Below are 14,660 nucleotides of genomic sequence, written 5' to 3'. Positions count from 1 at the left end.
TAACAGCGCGCTCTTGATGTTGGCTTTTCACTTTTCTCCTGCACAGTCAGTAATCTACGCAAATGAAGAACAAATGACCATTGGCAGCAATGTTCCCGCACGGCGGGTTTTGTAGAGGGTGAAATCTGGGGAACTTGTTTGCCACAGTGCTTTATCAAAAAAATGGCCGAAATCCTCAGAAGTTGATTGCGTCATGCGAGCGGGGTTTTATCACCCACCAGACTGTTGAGCGGTCAGCAGGCTCAGGTAGGGAGGTCAGGACAATTCACAAAAAAGGGGGCGCGGACAGTGTGCCGAAACCCGGGATCGAACCAGGGACCTTTAGATCTTCAGTCTAACGCTCTCCCAACTGAGCTATTTCGGCACCCTGGGTGGAGAGGTCGGTGAAGAGTGACGCTGGTACAACAATGCTGCAGGTTCAATGCGTAAAATGGCCGAGTAGCCCACGTGCTGCCGAAGATATGGATGATAGGAAAGATACTCTGTCAGAAAGCACAGCAATTTATCTCTGGCAGTTTTCTCTCCTCCAATACAGCCATCCCTCAACAAGAGGTGACTGGAGTTGTCTTTAAATTCAAGTATCACATTGCTGCTCGCTTGTAGTAACTCTGGCCCATTGGAATTCCTCCCAGCACGATCGCTGAGCGACATCGATGTATCCGGCGCGCTGTGGGGCGCTCTGGCAGCCGGCACCGTCTCCTCGTTAGTATAGTGGCCAGTATCCCCGCCTGTCACGCGGGAGACCGGGGTTCGATTCCCCGACGGGGAGTTTGCCCTCTTGTTCTTCCCACAGACAAAACAAAGCAAACTTCAGGTAAAAGGAGTCTTGTCCCGCATCTCTCACGGGGAGGCGAAAGGGTAACAGCGCGCTCTTGATGTTGGCTTTTCACTTTTCTCCTGCACAGTCAGTAATCTACGCAAATGAAGAACAAATGACCATTGGCAGCAATGTTCCCGCACGGCGGGTTTTGTAGAGGGTGAAATCTGGGGAACTTGTTTGCCACAGTGCTTTATCAAAAAAATGGCCGAAATCCTCAGAAGTTGATTGCGTCATGCGAGCGGGGTTTTATCACCCACCAGACTGTTGAGCGGTCAGCAGGCTCAGGTAGGGAGGTCAGGACAATTCACAAAAAAGGGGGCGCGGACAGTGTGCCGAAACCCGGGATCGAACCAGGGACCTTTAGATCTTCAGTCTAACGCTCTCCCAACTGAGCTATTTCGGCACCCTGGGTGGAGAGGTCGGTGAAGAGTGACGCTGGTACAACAATGCTGCAGGTTCAATGCGTAAAATGGCCGAGTAGCCCACGTGCTGCCGAAGATATGGATGATAGGAAAGATACTCTGTCAGAAAGCACAGCAATTTATCTCTGGCAGTTTTCTCTCCTCCAATACAGCCATCCCTCAACAAGAGGTGACTGGAGTTGTCTTTAAATTCAAGTATCACATTGCTGCTCGCTTGTAGTAACTCTGGCCCATTGGAATTCCTCCCAGCACGATCGCTGAGCGACATCGATGTATCCGGCGCGCTGTGGGGCGCTCTGGCAGCCGGCACCGTCTCCTCGTTAGTATAGTGGCCAGTATCCCCGCCTGTCACGCGGGAGACCGGGGTTCGATTCCCCGACGGGGAGTTTGCCCTCTTGTTCTTCCCACAGACAAAACAAAGCAAACTTCAGGTAAAAGGAGTCTTGTCCCGCATCTCTCACGGGGAGGCGAAAGGGTAACAGCGCGCTCTTGATGTTGGCTTTTCACTTTTCTCCTGCACAGTCAGTAATCTACGCAAATGAAGAACAAATGACCATTGGCAGCAATGTTCCCGCACGGCGGGTTTTGTAGAGGGTGAAATCTGGGGAACTTGTTTGCCACAGTGCTTTATCAAAAAAATGGCCGAAATCCTCAGAAGTTGATTGCGTCATGCGAGCGGGGTTTTATCACCCACCAGACTGTTGAGCGGTCAGCAGGCTCAGGTAGGGAGGTCAGGACAATTCACAAAAAAGGGGGCGCGGACAGTGTGCCGAAACCCGGGATCGAACCAGGGACCTTTAGATCTTCAGTCTAACTCTCGCCCAACTGAGCTATTTCGGCACCCTCGGTGGAGCGGTCGGTGAAGAGTGACGCTGGTACAACAATGCTGCAGGTTCAATGCGTAAAATGGCCGAGTAGCCCACGTGCTGCCGAAGATATGGATGATAGGAAAGATACTCTGTCAGAAAGCACAGCAATTTATCTCTGGCAGTTTTCTCTCCTCCAATACAGCCATCCCTCAACAAGAGGTGTCTGGAGTTGTCTTGAAATTCAAGTATCACATTGCTGCTCGCTTGTAGCGCGCTCTTGATGTTGGCTTTTCACTTTTCTCCTGCACAGTCAGTAATCTACGCAAATGAAGAACAAATGACCATTGGCAGCAATGTTCCCGCACGGCGGGTTTTGTAGAGGGTGAAATCTGGGGAACTTGTTTGCCACAGTGCTTTATCAAAAAAATGGCCGAAATCCTCAGAAGTTGATTGCGTCATGCGAGCGGGGTTTTATCACCCACCAGACTGTTGAGCGGTCAGCAGGCTCAGGTAGGGAGGTCAGGACAATTCACAAAAAAGGGGGCGCGGACAGTGTGCCGAAACCCGGGATCGAACCAGGGACCTTTAGATCTTCAGTCTAACGCTCTCCCAACTGAGCTATTTCGGCACCCTGGGTGGAGAGGTCGGTGAAGAGTGACGCTGGTACAACAATGCTGCAGGTTCAATGCGTAAAATGGCCGAGTAGCCCACGTGCTGCCGAAGATATGGATGATAGGAAAGATACTCTGTCAGAAAGCACAGCAATTTATCTCTGGCAGTTTTCTCTCCTCCAATACAGCCATCCCTCAACAAGAGGTGACTGGAGTTGTCTTTAAATTCAAGTATCACATTGCTGCTCGCTTGTAGTAACTCTGGCCCATTGGAATTCCTCCCAGCACGATCGCTGAGCGACATCGATGTATCCGGCGCGCTGTGGGGCGCTCTGGCAGCCGGCACCGTCTCCTCGTTAGTATAGTGGCCAGTATCCCCGCCTGTCACGCGGGAGACCGGGGTTCGATTCCCCGACGGGGAGTTTGCCCTCTTGTTCTTCCCACAGACAAAACAAAGCAAACTTCAGGTAAAAGGAGTCTTGTCCCGCATCTCTCACGGGGAGGCGAAAGGGTAACAGCGCGCTCTTGATGTTGGCTTTTCACTTTTCTCCTGCACAGTCAGTAATCTACGCAAATGAAGAACAAATGACCATTGGCAGCAATGTTCCCGCACGGCGGGTTTTGTAGAGGGTGAAATCTGGGGAACTTGTTTGCCACAGTGCTTTATCAAAAAAATGGCCGAAATCCTCAGAAGTTGATTGCGTCATGCGAGCGGGGTTTTATCACCCACCAGACTGTTGAGCGGTCAGCAGGCTCAGGTAGGGAGGTCAGGACAATTCACAAAAAAGGGGGCGCGGACAGTGTGCCGAAACCCGGGATCGAACCAGGGACCTTTAGATCTTCAGTCTAACTCTCGCCCAACTGAGCTATTTCGGCACCCTCGGTGGAGCGGTCGGTGAAGAGTGACGCTGGTACAACAATGCTGCAGGTTCAATGCGTAAAATGGCCGAGTAGCCCACGTGCTGCCGAAGATATGGATGATAGGAAAGATACTCTGTCAGAAAGCACAGCAATTTATCTCTGGCAGTTTTCTCTCCTCCAATACAGCCATCCCTCAACAAGAGGTGTCTGGAGTTGTCTTGAAATTCAAGTATCACATTGCTGCTCGCTTGTAGCGCGCTCTTGATGTTGGCTTTTCACTTTTCTCCTGCACAGTCAGTAATCTACGCAAATGAAGAACAAATGACCATTGGCAGCAATGTTCCCGCACGGCGGTTTTTGTAGAGGGTGAAATCTGGGGAACTTGTTTGCCACAGTGCTTTATCAAAAAAATGGCCGAAATCCTCAGAAGTTGATTGCGTCATGCGAGCGGGGTTTTATCACCCACCAGACTGTTGAGCGGTCAGCAGGCTCAGGTAGGGAGGTCAGGACAATTCACAAAAAAGGGGGCGCGGACAGTGTGCCGAAACCCGGGATCGAACCAGGGACCTTTAGATCTTCAGTCTAACGCTCTCCCAACTGAGCTATTTCGGCACCCTGGGTGGAGAGGTCGGTGAAGAGTGACGCTGGTACAACAATGCTGCAGGTTCAATGCGTAAAATGGCCGAGTAGCCCACGTGCTGCCGAAGATATGGATGATAGGAAAGATACTCTGTCAGAAAGCACAGCAATTTATCTCTGGCAGTTTTCTCTCCTCCAATACAGCCATCCCTCAACAAGAGGTGACTGGAGTTGTCTTTAAATTCAAGTATCACATTGCTGCTCGCTTGTAGTAACTCTGGCCCATTGGAATTCCTCCCAGCACGATCGCTGAGCGACATCGATGTATCCGGCGCGCTGTGGGGCGCTCTGGCAGCCGGCACCGTCTCCTCGTTAGTATAGTGGCCAGTATCCCCGCCTGTCACGCGGGAGACCGGGGTTCGATTCCCCGACGGGGAGTTTGCCCTCTTGTTCTTCCCACAGACAAAACAAAGCAAACTTCAGGTAAAAGGAGTCTTGTCCCGCATCTCTCACGGGGAGGCGAAAGGGTAACAGCGCGCTCTTGATGTTGGCTTTTCACTTTTCTCCTGCACAGTCAGTAATCTACGCAAATGAAGAACAAATGACCATTGGCAGCAATGTTCCCGCACGGCGGGTTTTGTAGAGGGTGAAATCTGGGGAACTTGTTTGCCACAGTGCTTTATCAAAAAAATGGCCGAAATCCTCAGAAGTTGATTGCGTCATGCGAGCGGGGTTTTATCACCCACCAGACTGTTGAGCGGTCAGCAGGCTCAGGTAGGGAGGTCAGGACAATTCACAAAAAAGGGGGCGCGGACAGTGTGCCGAAACCCGGGATCGAACCAGGGACCTTTAGATCTTCAGTCTAACTCTCGCCCAACTGAGCTATTTCGGCACCCTCGGTGGAGCGGTCGGTGAAGAGTGACGCTGGTACAACAATGCTGCAGGTTCAATGCGTAAAATGGCCGAGTAGCCCACGTGCTGCCGAAGATATGGATGATAGGAAAGATACTCTGTCAGAAAGCACAGCAATTTATCTCTGGCAGTTTTCTCTCCTCCAATACAGCCATCCCTCAACAAGAGGTGTCTGGAGTTGTCTTGAAATTCAAGTATCACATTGCTGCTCGCTTGTAGCGCGCTCTTGATGTTGGCTTTTCACTTTTCTCCTGCACAGTCAGTAATCTACGCAAATGAAGAACAAATGACCATTGGCAGCAATGTTCCCGCACGGCGGTTTTTGTAGAGGGTGAAATCTGGGGAACTTGTTTGCCACAGTGCTTTATCAAAAAAATGGCAGAAATCCTCAGAAGTTGATTGCGTCATGCGAGCGGGGTTTTATCACCCACCAGACTGTTGAGCGGTCAGCAGGCTCAGGTAGGGAGGTCAGGACAATTCACAAAAAAGGGGGCGCTGACAGTGTGCCGAAACCCGGGATCGAACCAGGGACCTTTAGATCTTCAGTCTAACGCTCTCCCAACTGAGCTATTTCGGCACCCTGGGTGGAGAGGTCGGTGAAGAGTGACGCTGGTACAACAATGCTGCAGGTTCAATGCGTAAAATGGCCGAGTAGCCCACGTGCTGCCGAAGATATGGATGATAGGAAAGATACTCTGTCAGAAAGCACAGCAATTTATCTCTGGCAGTTTTCTCTCCTCCAATACAGCCATCCCTCAACAAGAGGTGACTGGAGTTGTCTTTAAATTCAAGTATCACATTGCTGCTCGCTTGTAGTAACTCTGGCCCATTGGAATTCCTCCCAGCACGATCGCTGAGCGACATCGATGTATCCGGCGCGCTGTGGGGCGCTCTGGCAGCCGGCACCGTCTCCTCGTTAGTATAGTGGCCAGTATCCCCGCCTGTCACGCGGGAGACCGGGGTTCGATTCCCCGACGGGGAGTTTGCCCTCTTGTTCTTCCCACAGACAAAACAAAGCAAACTTCAGGTAAAAGGAGTCTTGTCCCGCATCTCTCACGGGGAGGCGAAAGGGTAACAGCGCGCTCTTGATGTTGGCTTTTCACTTTTCTCCTGCACAGTCAGTAATCTACGCAAATGAAGAACAAATGACCATTGGCAGCAATGTTCCCGCACGGCGGGTTTTGTAGAGGGTGAAATCTGGGGAACTTGTTTGCCACAGTGCTTTATCAAAAAAATGGCCGAAATCCTCAGAAGTTGATTGCGTCATGCGAGCGGGGTTTTATCACCCACCAGACTGTTGAGCGGTCAGCAGGCTCAGGTAGGGAGGTCAGGACAATTCACAAAAAAGGGGGCGCGGACAGTGTGCCGAAACCCGGGATCGAACCAGGGACCTTTAGATCTTCAGTCTAACTCTCGCCCAACTGAGCTATTTCGGCACCCTCGGTGGAGCGGTCGGTGAAGAGTGACGCTGGTACAACAATGCTGCAGGTTCAATGCGTAAAATGGCCGAGTAGCCCACGTGCTGCCGAAGATATGGATGATAGGAAAGATACTCTGTCAGAAAGCACAGCAATTTATCTCTGGCAGTTTTCTCTCCTCCAATACAGCCATCCCTCAACAAGAGGTGTCTGGAGTTGTCTTGAAATTCAAGTATCACATTGCTGCTCGCTTGTAGCGCGCTCTTGATGTTGGCTTTTCACTTTTCTCCTGCACAGTCAGTAATCTACGCAAATGAAGAACAAATGACCATTGGCAGCAATGTTCCCGCACGGCGGTTTTTGTAGAGGGTGAAATCTGGGGAACTTGTTTGCCACAGTGCTTTATCAAAAAAATGGCAGAAATCCTCAGAAGTTGATTGCGTCATGCGAGCGGGGTTTTATCACCCACCAGACTGTTGAGCGGTCAGCAGGCTCAGGTAGGGAGGTCAGGACAATTCACAAAAAAGGGGGCGCTGACAGTGTGCCGAAACCCGGGATCGAACCAGGGACCTTTAGATCTTCAGTCTAACGCTCTCCCAACTGAGCTATTTCGGCACCCTGGGTGGAGAGGTCGGTGAAGAGTGACGCTGGTACAACAATGCTGCAGGTTCAATGCGTAAAATGGCCGAGTAGCCCACGTGCTGCCGAAGATATGGATGATAGGAAAGATACTCTGTCAGAAAGCACAGCAATTTATCTCTGGCAGTTTTCTCTCCTCCAATACAGCCATCCCTCAACAAGAGGTGACTGGAGTTGTCTTTAAATTCAAGTATCACATTGCTGCTCGCTTGTAGTAACTCTGGCCCATTGGAATTCCTCCCAGCACGATCGCTGAGCGACATCGATGTATCCGGCGCGCTGTGGGGCGCTCTGGCAGCCGGCACCGTCTCCTCGTTAGTATAGTGGCCAGTATCCCCGCCTGTCACGCGGGAGACCGGGGTTCGATTCCCCGACGGGGAGTTTGCCCTCTTGTTCTTCCCACAGACAAAACAAAGCAAACTTCAGGTAAAAGGAGTCTTGTCCCGCATCTCTCACGGGGAGGCGAAAGGGTAACAGCGCGCTCTTGATGTTGGCTTTTCACTTTTCTCCTGCACAGTCAGTAATCTACGCAAATGAAGAACAAATGACCATTGGCAGCAATGTTCCCGCACGGCGGGTTTTGTAGAGGGTGAAATCTGGGGAACTTGTTTGCCACAGTGCTTTATCAAAAAAATGGCAGAAATCCTCAGAAGTTGATTGCGTCATGCGAGCGGGGTTTTATCACCCACCAGACTGTTGAGCGGTCAGCAGGCTCAGGTAGGGAGGTCAGGACAATTCACAAAAAAGGGGGCGCGGACAGTGTGCCGAAACCCGGGATCGAACCAGGGACCTTTAGATCTTCAGTCTAACGCTCTCCCAACTGAGCTATTTCGGCACCCTGGGTGGAGAGGTCGGTGAAGAGTGACGCTGGTACAACAATGCTGCAGGTTCAATGCGTAAAATGGCCGAGTAGCCCACGTGCTGCCGAAGATATGGATGATAGGAAAGATACTCTGTCAGAAAGCACAGCAATTTATCTCTGGCAGTTTTCTCTCCTCCAATACAGCCATCCCTCAACAAGAGGTGACTGGAGTTGTCTTTAAATTCAAGTATCACATTGCTGCTCGCTTGTAGTAACTCTGGCCCATTGGAATTCCTCCCAGCACGATCGCTGAGCGACATCGATGTATCCGGCGCGCTGTGGGGCGCTCTGGCAGCCGGCACCGTCTCCTCGTTAGTATAGTGGCCAGTATCCCCGCCTGTCACGCGGGAGACCGGGGTTCGATTCCCCGACGGGGAGTTTGCCCTCTTGTTCTTCCCACAGACAAAACAAAGCAAACTTCAGGTAAAAGGAGTCTTGTCCCGCATCTCTCACGGGGAGGCGAAAGGGTAACAGCGCGCTCTTGATGTTGGCTTTTCACTTTTCTCCTGCACAGTCAGTAATCTACGCAAATGAAGAACAAATGACCATTGGCAGCAATGTTCCCGCACGGCGGGTTTTGTAGAGGGTGAAATCTGGGGAACTTGTTTGCCACAGTGCTTTATCAAAAAAATGGCCGAAATCCTCAGAAGTTGATTGCGTCATGCGAGCGGGGTTTTATCACCCACCAGACTGTTGAGCGGTCAGCAGGCTCAGGTAGGGAGGTCAGGACAATTCACAAAAAAGGGGGCGCGGACAGTGTGCCGAAACCCGGGATCGAACCAGGGACCTTTAGATCTTCAGTCTAACTCTCGCCCAACTGAGCTATTTCGGCACCCTCGGTGGAGCGGTCGGTGAAGAGTGACGCTGGTACAACAATGCTGCAGGTTCAATGCGTAAAATGGCCGAGTAGCCCACGTGCTGCCGAAGATATGGATGATAGGAAAGATACTCTGTCAGAAAGCACAGCAATTTATCTCTGGCAGTTTTCTCTCCTCCAATACAGCCATCCCTCAACAAGAGGTGTCTGGAGTTGTCTTGAAATTCAAGTATCACATTGCTGCTCGCTTGTAGCGCGCTCTTGATGTTGGCTTTTCACTTTTCTCCTGCACAGTCAGTAATCTACGCAAATGAAGAACAAATGACCATTGGCAGCAATGTTCCCGCACGGCGGGTTTTGTAGAGGGTGAAATCTGGGGAACTTGTTTGCCACAGTGCTTTATCAAAAAAATGGCAGAAATCCTCAGAAGTTGATTGCGTCATGCGAGCGGGGTTTTATCACCCACCAGACTGTTGAGCGGTCAGCAGGCTCAGGTAGGGAGGTCAGGACAATTCACAAAAAAGGGGGCGCGGACAGTGTGCCGAAACCCAGGATCGAACCAGGGACCTTTAGATCTTCAGTCTAACGCTCTCCCAACTGAGCTATTTCGGCACCCTCGGCGGGGCGGTCGGTGAAGAGTGACGCTGGTACAACAATGCTGCAGGTTCAATGCGTAAAATGGCCGAGTTGCCCACGTGCTGCCGAAGATATGGATGATAGGAAAGATACTCTGTCAGAAAGCACAGCAATTTATCTCTGGCAGTTTTCTCTCCTCCAATACGCCATCCCTCAACAAGAGGTGACTGGAGTTGTCTTTAAATTCAAGTATCACATTGCTGCTCGCTTGTAGTAACTCTGGCCCATTGGAATTCCTCCCAGCACGATCGCTGAGCGACATCGATGTATCCGGCGCGCTGTGGGGCGCTCTGGCAGCCGGCACCGTCTCCTCGTTAGTATAGTGGCCAGTATCCCCGCCTGTCACGCGGGAGACCGGGGTTCGATTCCCCGACGGGGAGTTTGCCCTCTTGTTCTTCCCACAGACAAAACAAAGCAAACTTCAGGTAAAAGGAGTCTTGTCCCGCATCTCTCACGGGGAGGCGAAAGGGTAACAGCGCGCTCTTGATGTTGGCTTTTCACTTTTCTCCTGCACAGTCAGTAATCTACGCAAATGAAGAACAAATGACCATTGGCAGCAATGTTCCCGCACGGCGGTTTTTGTAGAGGGTGAAATCTGGGGAACTTGTTTGCCACAGTGCTTTATCAAAAAAATGGCAGAAATCCTCAGAAGTTGATTGCGTCATGCGAGCGGGGTTTTATCACCCACCAGACTGTTGAGCGGTCAGCAGGCTCAGGTAGGGAGGTCAGGACAATTCACAAAAAAGGGGGCGCGGACAGTGTGCCGAAACCCGGGATCGAACCAGGGACCTTTAGATCTTCAGTCTAACGCTCTCCCAACTGAGCTATTTCGGCACCCTGGGTGGAGAGGTCGGTGAAGAGTGACGCTGGTACAACAATGCTGCAGGTTCAATGCGTAAAATGGCCGAGTAGCCCACGTGCTGCCGAAGATATGGATGATAGGAAAGATACTCTGTCAGAAAGCACAACAATTTATCTCTGGCAGTTTTCTCTCCTCCAATACAGCCATCCCTCAACAAGAGGTGACTGGAGTTGTCTTTAAATTCAAGTATCACATTGCTGCTCGCTTGTAGTAACTCTGGCCCATTGGAATTCCTCCCAGCACGATCGCTGAGCGACATCGATGTATCCGGCGCGCTGTGGGGCGCTCTGGCAGCCGGCACCGTCTCCTTGTTAGTATAGTGGCCAGTATCCCCGCCTGTCACGCGGGAGACCGGGGTTCGATTCCCCGACGGGGAGTTTGCCCTCTTGTTCTTCCCACAGACAAAACAAAGCAAACTTCTGGTAAAAGGAGTCTTGTCCCGCATCTCTCACGGGGAGGCGAAAGGGTAACAGCGCGCTCTTGATGTTGGCTTTTCACTTTTCTCCTGCACAGTCAGTAATCTACGCAAATGAAGAACAAATGACCATTGGCAGCAATGTTCCCGCACGGCGGGTTTTGTAGAGGGTGAAATCTGGGGAACTTGTTTGCCACAGTGCTTTATCAAAAAAATGGCCGAAATCCTCAGAAGTTGATTGCGTCATGCGAGCGGGGTTTTATCACCCACCAGACTGTTGAGCGGTCAGCAGGCTCAGGTAGGGAGGTCAGGACAATTCACAAAAAAGGGGGCGCGGACAGTGTGCCGAAACCCGGGATCGAACCAGGGACCTTTAGATCTTCAGTCTAACTCTCGCCCAACTGAGCTATTTCGGCACCCTCGGTGGAGCGGTCGGTGAAGAGTGACGCTGGTACAACAATGCTGCAGGTTCAATGCGTAAAATGGCCGAGTAGCCCACGTGCTGCCGAAGATATGGATGATAGGAAAGATACTCTGTCAGAAAGCACAGCAATTTATCTCTGGCAGTTTTCTCTCCTCCAATACAGCCATCCCTCAACAAGAGGTGTCTGGAGTTGTCTTGAAATTCAAGTATCACATTGCTGCTCGCTTGTAGCGCGCTCTTGATGTTGGCTTTTCACTTTTCTCCTGCACAGTCAGTAATCTACGCAAATGAAGAACAAATGACCATTGGCAGCAATGTTCCCGCACGGCGGGTTTTGTAGAGGGTGAAATCTGGGGAACTTGTTTGCCACAGTGCTTTATCAAAAAAATGGCAGAAATCCTCAGAAGTTGATTGCGTCATGCGAGCGGGGTTTTATCACCCACCAGACTGTTGAGCGGTCAGCAGGCTCAGGTAGGGAGGTCAGGACAATTCACAAAAAAGGGGGCGCGGACAGTGTGCCGAAACCCAGGATCGAACCAGGGACCTTTAGATCTTCAGTCTAACGCTCTCCCAACTGAGCTATTTCGGCACCCTCGGCGGGGCGGTCGGTGAAGAGTGACGCTGGTACAACAATGCTGCAGGTTCAATGCGTAAAATGGCCGAGTTGCCCACGTGCTGCCGAAGATATGGATGATAGGAAAGATACTCTGTCAGAAAGCACAGCAATTTATCTCTGGCAGTTTTCTCTCCTCCAATACGCCATCCCTCAACAAGAGGTGACTGGAGTTGTCTTTAAATTCAAGTATCACATTGCTGCTCGCTTGTAGTAACTCTGGCCCATTGGAATTCCTCCCAGCACGATCGCTGAGCGACATCGATGTATCCGGCGCGCTGTGGGGCGCTCTGGCAGCCGGCACCGTCTCCTCGTTAGTATAGTGGCCAGTATCCCCGCCTGTCACGCGGGAGACCGGGGTTCGATTCCCCGACGGGGAGTTTGCCCTCTTGTTCTTCCCACAGACAAAACAAAGCAAACTTCAGGTAAAAGGAGTCTTGTCCCGCATCTCTCACGGGGAGGCGAAAGGGTAACAGCGCGCTCTTGATGTTGGCTTTTCACTTTTCTCCTGCACAGTCAGTAATCTACGCAAATGAAGAACAAATGACCATTGGCAGCAATGTTCCCGCACGGCGGTTTTTGTAGAGGGTGAAATCTGGGGAACTTGTTTGCCACAGTGCTTTATCAAAAAAATGGCAGAAATCCTCAGAAGTTGATTGCGTCATGCGAGCGGGGTTTTATCACCCACCAGACTGTTGAGCGGTCAGCAGGCTCAGGTAGGGAGGTCAGGACAATTCACAAAAAAGGGGGCGCGGACAGTGTGCCGAAACCCGGGATCGAACCAGGGACCTTTAGATCTTCAGTCTAACGCTCTCCCAACTGAGCTATTTCGGCACCCTGGGTGGAGAGGTCGGTGAAGAGTGACGCTGGTACAACAATGCTGCAGGTTCAATGCGTAAAATGGCCGAGTAGCCCACGTGCTGCCGAAGATATGGATGATAGGAAAGATACTCTGTCAGAAAGCACAACAATTTATCTCTGGCAGTTTTCTCTCCTCCAATACAGCCATCCCTCAACAAGAGGTGACTGGAGTTGTCTTTAAATTCAAGTATCACATTGCTGCTCGCTTGTAGTAACTCTGGCCCATTGGAATTCCTCCCAGCACGATCGCTGAGCGACATCGATGTATCCGGCGCGCTGTGGGGCGCTCTGGCAGCCGGCACCGTCTCCTTGTTAGTATAGTGGCCAGTATCCCCGCCTGTCACGCGGGAGACCGGGGTTCGATTCCCCGACGGGGAGTTTGCCCTCTTGTTCTTCCCACAGACAAAACAAAGCAAACTTCTGGTAAAAGGAGTCTTGTCCCGCATCTCTCACGGGGAGGCGAAAGGGTAACAGCGCGCTCTTGATGTTGGCTTTTCACTTTTCTCCTGCACAGTCAGTAATCTACGCAAATGAAGAACAAATGACCATTGGCAGCAATGTTCCCGCACGGCGGGTTTTGTAGAGGGTGAAATCTGGGGAACTTGTTTGCCACAGTGCTTTATCAAAAAAATGGCCGAAATCCTCAGAAGTTGATTGCGTCATGCGAGCGGGGTTTTATCACCCACCAGACTGTTGAGCGGTCAGCAGGCTCAGGTAGGGAGGTCAGGACAATTCACAAAAAAGGGGGCGCGGACAGTGTGCCGAAACCCGGGATCGAACCAGGGACCTTTAGATCTTCAGTCTAACTCTCGCCCAACTGAGCTATTTCGGCACCCTCGGTGGAGCGGTCGGTGAAGAGTGACGCTGGTACAACAATGCTGCAGGTTCAATGCGTAAAATGGCCGAGTAGCCCACGTGCTGCCGAAGATATGGATGATAGGAAAGATACTCTGTCAGAAAGCACAGCAATTTATCTCTGGCAGTTTTCTCTCCTCCAATACAGCCATCCCTCAACAAGAGGTGTCTGGAGTTGTCTTGAAATTCAAGTATCACATTGCTGCTAGCTTGTAGCGCGCTCTTGATGTTGGCTTTTCACTTTTCTCCTGCACAGTCAGTAATCTACGCAAATGAAGAACAAATGACCATTGGCAGCAATGTTCCCGCACGGCGGGTTTTGTAGAGGGTGAAATCTGGGGAACTTGTTTGCCACAGTGCTTTATCAAAAAAATGGCAGAAATCCTCAGAAGTTGATTGCGTCATGCGAGCGGGGTTTTATCACCCACCAGACTGTTGAGCGGTCAGCAGGCTCAGGTAGGGAGGTCAGGACAATTCACAAAAAAGGGGGCGCGGACAGTGTGCCGAAACCCGGGATCGAACCAGGGACCTTTAGATCTTCAGTCTAACTCTCGCCCAACTGAGCTATTTCGGCACCCTCGGTGGAGCGGTCGGTGAAGAGTGACGCTGGTACAACAATGCTGCAGGTTCAATGCGTAAAATGGCCGAGTAGCCCACGTGCTGCCGAAGATATGGATGATAGGAAAGATACTCTGTCAGAAAGCACAGCAATTTATCTCTGGCAGTTTTCTCTCCTCCAATACAGCCATCCCTCAACAAGAGGTGTCTGGAGTTGTCTTGAAATTCAAGTATCACATTGCTGCTCGCTTGTAGCGCGCTCTTGATGTTGGCTTTTCACTTTTCTCCTGCACAGTCAGTAATCTACGCAAATGAAGAACAAATGACCATTGGCAGCAATGTTCCCGCACGGCGGGTTTTGTAGAGGGTGAAATCTGGGGAACTTGTTTGCCACAGTGCTTTATCAAAAAAATGGCAGAAATCCTCAGAAGTTGATTGCGTCATGCGAGCGGGGTTTTATCACCCACCAGACTGTTGAGCGGTCAGCAGGCTCAGGTAGGGAGGTCAGGACAATTCACAAAAAAGGGGGCGCGGACAGTGTGCCGAAACCCAGGATCGAACCAGGGACCTTTAGATCTTCAGTCTAACGCTCTCCCAACTGAGCTATTTCGGCACCCTCGGCGGGGCGGTCGGTGAAGAGTGACGCTGGTACAACAATGCTGCAGGTTCAATGCGTAAAATGGCCG

At 51.2% G+C, this 14,660-nt stretch overlaps 18 non-coding genes across 18 annotated transcripts; 9 read left to right on the top strand and 9 right to left on the bottom strand.

The window, feature by feature from the left end:
• Window positions 1-291: 291 nt before the first annotated feature.
• On the bottom strand, window positions 292-364 carry trnaf-gaa (transfer RNA phenylalanine (anticodon GAA)). Its single transcript has one exon. It is a non-coding gene; the product is annotated as a tRNA-Phe (tRNA).
• A 333-nt stretch (window positions 365-697) lies between these two features.
• trnad-guc (transfer RNA aspartic acid (anticodon GUC)) lies at window positions 698-769 on the top strand. Its single transcript has one exon. It is a non-coding gene; the product is annotated as a tRNA-Asp (tRNA).
• A 381-nt stretch (window positions 770-1,150) lies between these two features.
• Window positions 1,151-1,223, bottom strand: trnaf-gaa (transfer RNA phenylalanine (anticodon GAA)). Its single transcript has one exon. It is a non-coding gene; the product is annotated as a tRNA-Phe (tRNA).
• Window positions 1,224-1,556: 333 nt separating this feature from the next.
• Window positions 1,557-1,628, top strand: trnad-guc (transfer RNA aspartic acid (anticodon GUC)). The gene has a single exon. It is a non-coding gene; the product is annotated as a tRNA-Asp (tRNA).
• Window positions 1,629-2,606: 978 nt separating this feature from the next.
• On the bottom strand, window positions 2,607-2,679 carry trnaf-gaa (transfer RNA phenylalanine (anticodon GAA)). The gene has a single exon. It is a non-coding gene; the product is annotated as a tRNA-Phe (tRNA).
• A 333-nt stretch (window positions 2,680-3,012) lies between these two features.
• trnad-guc (transfer RNA aspartic acid (anticodon GUC)) lies at window positions 3,013-3,084 on the top strand. The gene has a single exon. It is a non-coding gene; the product is annotated as a tRNA-Asp (tRNA).
• A 978-nt stretch (window positions 3,085-4,062) lies between these two features.
• On the bottom strand, window positions 4,063-4,135 carry trnaf-gaa (transfer RNA phenylalanine (anticodon GAA)). Its single transcript has one exon. It is a non-coding gene; the product is annotated as a tRNA-Phe (tRNA).
• Window positions 4,136-4,468: 333 nt separating this feature from the next.
• Window positions 4,469-4,540, top strand: trnad-guc (transfer RNA aspartic acid (anticodon GUC)). The gene has a single exon. It is a non-coding gene; the product is annotated as a tRNA-Asp (tRNA).
• Window positions 4,541-5,518: 978 nt separating this feature from the next.
• trnaf-gaa (transfer RNA phenylalanine (anticodon GAA)) lies at window positions 5,519-5,591 on the bottom strand. The gene has a single exon. It is a non-coding gene; the product is annotated as a tRNA-Phe (tRNA).
• Window positions 5,592-5,924: 333 nt separating this feature from the next.
• Window positions 5,925-5,996, top strand: trnad-guc (transfer RNA aspartic acid (anticodon GUC)). The gene has a single exon. It is a non-coding gene; the product is annotated as a tRNA-Asp (tRNA).
• A 978-nt stretch (window positions 5,997-6,974) lies between these two features.
• trnaf-gaa (transfer RNA phenylalanine (anticodon GAA)) lies at window positions 6,975-7,047 on the bottom strand. The gene has a single exon. It is a non-coding gene; the product is annotated as a tRNA-Phe (tRNA).
• Window positions 7,048-7,380: 333 nt separating this feature from the next.
• On the top strand, window positions 7,381-7,452 carry trnad-guc (transfer RNA aspartic acid (anticodon GUC)). Its single transcript has one exon. It is a non-coding gene; the product is annotated as a tRNA-Asp (tRNA).
• A 381-nt stretch (window positions 7,453-7,833) lies between these two features.
• trnaf-gaa (transfer RNA phenylalanine (anticodon GAA)) lies at window positions 7,834-7,906 on the bottom strand. The gene has a single exon. It is a non-coding gene; the product is annotated as a tRNA-Phe (tRNA).
• Window positions 7,907-8,239: 333 nt separating this feature from the next.
• On the top strand, window positions 8,240-8,311 carry trnad-guc (transfer RNA aspartic acid (anticodon GUC)). The gene has a single exon. It is a non-coding gene; the product is annotated as a tRNA-Asp (tRNA).
• Window positions 8,312-9,694: 1,383 nt separating this feature from the next.
• On the top strand, window positions 9,695-9,766 carry trnad-guc (transfer RNA aspartic acid (anticodon GUC)). Its single transcript has one exon. It is a non-coding gene; the product is annotated as a tRNA-Asp (tRNA).
• Window positions 9,767-10,147: 381 nt separating this feature from the next.
• trnaf-gaa (transfer RNA phenylalanine (anticodon GAA)) lies at window positions 10,148-10,220 on the bottom strand. The gene has a single exon. It is a non-coding gene; the product is annotated as a tRNA-Phe (tRNA).
• Window positions 10,221-12,008: 1,788 nt separating this feature from the next.
• trnad-guc (transfer RNA aspartic acid (anticodon GUC)) lies at window positions 12,009-12,080 on the top strand. The gene has a single exon. It is a non-coding gene; the product is annotated as a tRNA-Asp (tRNA).
• A 381-nt stretch (window positions 12,081-12,461) lies between these two features.
• trnaf-gaa (transfer RNA phenylalanine (anticodon GAA)) lies at window positions 12,462-12,534 on the bottom strand. The gene has a single exon. It is a non-coding gene; the product is annotated as a tRNA-Phe (tRNA).
• Between the last annotated feature and the right edge of the window lie 2,126 nt (window positions 12,535-14,660).

This window comes from Conger conger, chromosome 15 (assembly GCF_963514075.1).
Source record: "Conger conger chromosome 15, fConCon1.1, whole genome shotgun sequence".
Taxonomy (NCBI): Eukaryota; Metazoa; Chordata; class Actinopteri; order Anguilliformes; family Congridae; genus Conger; species Conger conger.
Note: the sequence above shows the minus strand (reverse complement) of the source record. Positions and strands in the feature narration are given on the sequence as shown.